Source organism: Tupaia chinensis, unplaced genomic scaffold, assembly GCF_000334495.1.
Source record: "Tupaia chinensis unplaced genomic scaffold, TupChi_1.0 Scaffold144607_1, whole genome shotgun sequence".
Classification (NCBI taxonomy): domain Eukaryota; kingdom Metazoa; phylum Chordata; class Mammalia; order Scandentia; family Tupaiidae; genus Tupaia; species Tupaia belangeri.
In genome coordinates this window covers 22,753-28,609 of record NW_006204467.1, presented here as the reverse complement: position 1 = coordinate 28,609, position 5,857 = coordinate 22,753, and the positions used below count along the sequence as shown (strand labels likewise).

The 5,857-nt window shown below is 42.7% G+C and overlaps 1 pseudogene; it reads right to left on the bottom strand.

The window, feature by feature from the left end:
* Nucleotides 1-4,686: 4,686 nt before the first annotated feature.
* On the bottom strand, nt 4,687-5,629 carry LOC102475229 (ribosome production factor 2 homolog pseudogene; annotated as a pseudogene).
* Between the last annotated feature and the right edge of the window lie 228 nt (nt 5,630-5,857).

Sequence of the window (5,857 nt, the reverse complement as noted above, 5' to 3'; positions counted from 1 at the left end):
TTTTTTTTTTTTTTTTTGGAGAGTTTTTTGCTATAGGACGTGTGTGCTTGCCAGGTAGACAGAGAGAAACAGAGAGACAGAAAGTGAGAAATCACCCCTCCCAGAGGAGGTGGCCACGCCACACTCCCTTCTCCTCCATTCTCCTCTCAGGGTCTTTGACACACATGCACACATGGCCGGTGTAAGGTTAAGCCACCGGTTCTGGGACTTGAACCGTGATCAGCTACATGGAAGTCCAACAACATAGCCATTATACTAACTGCTGATCCCACTCCCCACTGTTCTAAATCTGCCTTACCCCTCCATGGCCCAGAAACTTCACAAGAATAAGAAGCAAGAAGAGTTGTTGCCACTTGCCAAGAATGCAACCAGTGTCAGGCACCTCTGCCATATGCCATTCCTTTTTGGCCTCATTTAGCATTCATGTCTACTATGACAGCCTCATTGTACAAAAGAGAAAGGTAAGGTGCAAAGCAGAAAGGGGCTTTAGAGGCAGAATTTGATCCCAGACGTGTCTGCCCCAAGTCTCAGACAGTCTTTCCTCCATAGGTATTCTCTGACCTAGGTGAGCACAGGGGTCGTCTGCAAGTCATTGCCAAGTTTATTCCAGCAGAGCTGCCACTGTGGTCATAGGTTGGGTCTCAGCACTGCATCTGTTCAGCCTGCTCTCCCAGGAGTGACCAATCTGCATGGGTGCACCTCACCATGGTGAGTACCCAAGCCATCACTGGCAACAGGTAGACCACCACTGGTCTGGCCACCACAGTCCCTTTGGGGCCCAATTGTCAGAGGTGCCTCCAGAGAATTTTTCTGTGTCCTATTCTGAAGACACAGATTGACCTCTGCCCTCAGCAGTCAGAGGGTATTGCTACAACAGGATACTACAGACTGGGTAATTTATGAAGAACAGTTTATTTAGCTCACAATTCTGGAGGCTGAGAAATCTGTTTGCTGGTCTGTGCTGTACATTATATATATTTTTTTCAGAGACATGAGTATGAAAGATGTTTTTAAGATACCTAGTTGCCTGAAAGAATGAGTATTCTGGGAATGGCTCAGTGGCACCTCCATAACATGGTAACAGGAGAATGGATCTGTGAGACAGGTCTGCTTCAGCCAACCTGACTCCATCTTAACTGAAATAGCTTTTCTCTCAGTGTGATATTCTCTTAGAGCTCTCTCCTTAGGAACTCCAAGGTGATGAACTGTCAACCTGGACCTTGAAAATGAGGAACATTCTCTTCCAGGGAACCCAAACTCTTGTCTTAAAGACTGCCTGATCTCCCCCACACTGGCTAAAAATTACCCTGACTATGCTTTTATAGACAGAACTACTAGCCTTATAGCATCTCCTTTTCCCTATAAAATCATATGTAAACTGATTGAACAGTTGAAGACATTCATCCAATTCTTCCCAATGTGGGCAGAGTGTAATAAATTTTCCTTTCTCCTCTTACCAACAGTTATGCCTTTTGGAGCAGTAAAGGGTCAGACCTGCTTTGGGTGTCTGGACCTGGGCATAGGTCCACTTTGTCCAGCCACATATTCATGTAGAAGGTCATGGGTTCAGTTCAGTTCATGGGATCCTGGTTGACACATGCACCCAGTATCAGCCACCTCTGCCCCATGCCATTCCTTTTTAGCCTTATTTAGCATTCATGTCTATGATGGTCCCATTTTATAAATGATAAAACTGAGGTGTGGAACAGAAAGGGGGCTTTGGAGGCAGAATCTGAACCCAGATGTGTCTGTCCCAAGTCTCAGAAACCCCTTCCTCTATAGGTCTACCCTGATCTAGGCAAGCAGAGAGGCATACACATACACCTGTATGTGCCCATGATCGTGGGTGTATGAGAAGTCTGGGGGGATGGGGAGGTCTCTCTCTCTCTCTCTCACACATACATGTAAGACACACACACATGTATGAAAGAAATACCTTTTTTAAAAAATGTGGTGTGTTCTTCCAGTGAGACACTGTATTCACTATTCTGTGCTGCACACTGTACACACTCTAATGGCACATGTAGGTCCAGTCACAGAGACACCCACTGCTAAGTTGCTGTGCTCCATGGAAAGGAACCACTTGGGAAGCCTTGGTAGGTTCCTGGTCCAACCTTAAGGCTGGGCACTGTGACACATGCCTGTAATTCCAGCAACTCAGGGAGAAGAGGTCAGAGGGAGCTCAAGGTTGACCTGGGCAGTATAGTGAGACCCTGTCTAAAAGAGAGCTAAACATGGTCATGCCTGCCTATGGTTCCAGCTGGGAGGCTAAGCAAAGAAGTCAGGGACAAGACCCTATCTAAATAATTAATAAAGAGCACCTGCTTGGTGGTGCATGAGTAACAGAGTGCTTGGCGATGCTGGATCTCTACAGAAGACAGTAGGTCTGGTTGACTGGTCAAACGGTACATGTAAGGGGCACATGCTCCTGTGATCCTGGCAAGCTGGAAAGGCTGGAGATGATAAGAGGTGGAGATCATACCATGAGACTCCATTGAAGGTGCTTGTCTGTCTCTCACTCTTCTTCTCACAACATACTTACATATGAATACAAGGTTCTAAAGGTGACAGTTGCAAGGATGAATCAGCAAAATGGTAATTCAGTGAAACACTGTTCATGTATCTATGTCATATGTCATGTACTCTAAGGAGACATGTATTGGGCTGGCCCCATAATGTAGATGTTAAGTGCTGTGTAGGGAGCCAGATCCCAGGTGGCCACTGTGTGACTTGAATACCAGCCCTGGCAGCTTGAAAAACATGCTGGGCATGTGTGTGCATGCTCCAAATCATGATGAGGTAGGGTGACGGAGGAAAGTGATTGTGACATGACCATACCCCACTTGGGTCTGTCTCTCTCTCTCTCTCTCTGGCAAATGCACACATCCTTTGGCAACTAAGAAAAAGAAATATGTATAAGGCATGATATTAAGAGTACTAGTGATAGATGTGGTAACAAAGGAGGACAGTGTTATTTCACCAGTGTGTTGTGTTCATCATTAACTACTTCATATTATACACTCTGTAAAAGACAGGCTAGGAAGATTTTTTTTTTTTCTTTTTTGGACAGATTTTTGCTATAGGGTGTGTGCACTCTCCAGAAAGACAGAGACTGAGAGACAGAAAGTGAGAAATCACCCACCCTCAGGGGGCAATGTCTCTCAGCGTTGGCTGTGTCTGGTTGCAGTGGGGCACACTGCCAACCCACTGTGAACCACAGGCTGGGGCCATATGAGAGGTAAAGTTTGGCGTAAAGGCCAGACATGGGAGCATGTGCCTGTAAAATCAGCAATTCAGAAGGCTGAGACAGGGGGATGGTGACACAGTGAGACCCTGTCTTAAAAGAATAATAAAAAGTATAAATAAAGGCATAAATAAATAGGAGTCATAAATTTTTTTAACATAGTTGCTACCTTGCCATCTAATTTCAGATCTGACATAGTTGTTTGAAACACAGTTGTCACTTTAGGCCTACTCAAAGCGTCCCCTCCCCATGTGGCTGTATGTTAATGCAGCCAAATTGTTTGTCACAATGATCTCATACCCAACACTCTACAGCTGCTAACCATAATAAAATCTAATGGTCAGGTCCAGCCATGGTGGCACACAGATATCACCACCACTTGGGATCCTGGACGCCACATGGGAGATCCAAGTTTGGTTCCTTGGCCAAGCTGAACATGCCAGGTATGGTTGTGCATGGCTATGATGTTAGCTGGTTGGGAAAGTGGGGCAGAAGAATCACAACGCAGTAACAATCTGGCAAAAATGCCTATCTCTGACTTGCTTTCTCTCTCTTTCTAGCTCTCTCCCTTTCATAAAGGAGGGAAAATAAACCCCAATGTGAATACTGGAATTATGATTAATTCATTTCCCTGTTCATACGTTCTTTTCCTTTTCTTTTTAATTTGCCAGAGGACACATGCACGCACTGAAGAAACAGACAGAAAGAAAGAGGAACCATGAGAGAGCAAACCACCCCCCCAGCCATGGTCATGACAAAGTATCTTCTGCTCCATCCCTCCCTTCTTTTGGGATTTTGAGGACACATGCACACGCATCTGGCGTGTTGTTCAAGCTGCTGGGTCCAGAACTTTATCTGCACAGTCGGCCATGTGGGATCCAACTGCCTTAACCAGCAGGCCACTGGCTGGCCCTCATATGTGTTTTCTTTAAACTAATCAATACACAAACCCCTGTAGAAAAGTCTGGATAATGCCCATCAGTCTTAAAGGCACATCCCCAGATTCCCCCTCTCTCTCTGTCTCCACCTGCTGGTTGAGCTTTCTGTCATTTTTGGCCTTCATGTGGGCCCCATCGACACCTCTAACCTCTCTTGGATCTGTAAGCAATGAATTTCTAATTCTATTTCAAGCATGTTGGTTTTATTTCCTGATTTTCTCACCTGAGGGACACAAGCAACTAAGACATTCCCCTTGTCAGGGCTCTCCAGGAAAATGGTTACTTTGGCTTACTGCCATCCTTTTTTTTTTTTTTTAATTTTTCAAGTAAGAGGCTTATCTTAAACTTAATACTGGACTTTATTGTTCATAGTAACATATAGTACATTACATTTTTTAAAATATATAAAATAAAATCTTATAAAACTCTGGACTAAAGCTTGATGTTGTCTTAAGTAAATAGAAAACAATAAAACTGTAGTTGTCAGCTAAGTTCTATCAATTTTTAAAAAATTCTCTTTGATCTTTTCCCCTGGTTTTCTGGTATTCCTTCTGCAGGCCGTTTCTTCAACCCCTTCATCTTTCTGGTTTGCAGCTTGCTCAGGTCTTGCTTCTGCATATGAATCCTTCCATAAGTTGTACCAAAACTGTCATGAGACATAGTCTTCTTCTTTGGCTTGAGAGCTTTTGGCATTTTCATAGATAACTTATAGAGGTCATCTGATGCCAGGTGTGTCCTCCTGAGAACCAGGTCAAGCGACGGTCCCATCTCTTCAAACTCAATCCATGGCATTCTGCAACAAGATTTCTTTAATAGCAACTTATAACTTCGCAGGTAAATCTTCCCATTTCATGCAGTGAAGTGCAGAACATACTCTAATCCAGCCAGGCATATATTTGATACTCTGGGGCCCCTAAAGAAATCCATAGGGAGGCCTTTTAGTCTTCTGTAGTCCTCTGTTGCATCAAAATCTTTACCAGCGAATATTAGCATGGGTTTTGTTCCTTCAGAACATTTTATATTCTTAATATCTTTTCGAGATACAAACTTCTCAATGCCTAATTCAATCATATCCAGTACATGACAGTCATACATATGACCTATTACCAGATTATTTGGCCGCTTTTTATTATGGCAGCCAAACATGAATAAAGAACAGTCTGACTTCTTTGAAAAGAATTCCAGTGATGTCTGATCCTCAAGTGGTCTTGTAACATTTTTCTTTTCATACATAACACCATACGGTTTCTTCAGTGCATACAAATCTTTAAGTACTTATGTCACTGTTGAATTTGCATTTCCACCTTTAATAAGCATGGCATTTTTAATATTTTCACTGAGTTTCGGTTCTCTCTTGTCAAGGAATCTCTTAGCCCTTTTTGTTTTGGGCTTTCTATTCAGAAAAGCACAATTTATAACAATTTAAATATTTTCCACATACTGCAAAACCATGAATTGTCAAATGTGCAAATTCTTAAAAATCAAGAAGACATTAAATCAACATTACTTATCAGGTAGGATTCTACCATTAAACAAAATCTCACTTTGTAGGTAAATATTTATAAAAGACATCCCATTGTTACTGTTAAATAAGTGTTTTGTTAGGCTTTGGGTTTTTTTTTTTTTCTTTTAAAGCTCTCACTTTGATATTCCCAGCATTCTTTTTTTAAAAATA